This window comes from Etheostoma spectabile, chromosome 7 (genome assembly GCF_008692095.1).
Source record: "Etheostoma spectabile isolate EspeVRDwgs_2016 chromosome 7, UIUC_Espe_1.0, whole genome shotgun sequence".
NCBI classification, from domain to species: domain Eukaryota; kingdom Metazoa; phylum Chordata; class Actinopteri; order Perciformes; family Percidae; genus Etheostoma; species Etheostoma spectabile.
In genome coordinates this window covers 21,130,597-21,130,918 of record NC_045739.1, presented here as the reverse complement: position 1 = coordinate 21,130,918, position 322 = coordinate 21,130,597, and positions in this window count along the sequence as shown.

Genomic DNA, 322 nt, shown 5'->3' with positions numbered 1-322 from the left:
GTGTGTGTGTGTGTGTGTGTGTGTGTGTGTTTGTGTCTGTGTTTGTGCGTGTGCGTGTTGGCCTGTGTTTCATTTACTGTGACATCACTCAACACTGGGATCCATGGTAGTTATTCTGGGGACACCAAGCACCCAAACAACCAGGTCTAATGATACAAAGAAACAGATACTTTTGGTGTATTTGCCTCTGCAGGGCTGCGGTGGGTAAATGAGGTGTCAGTCACTGTAGTCAGTCGGCTACAAAGGTCATGACATTGGAAATAACTGGTATAAAGCTGAGATGCTGTTGGGAGACCCATCCAAGGGAAGTGTTAGATATTAT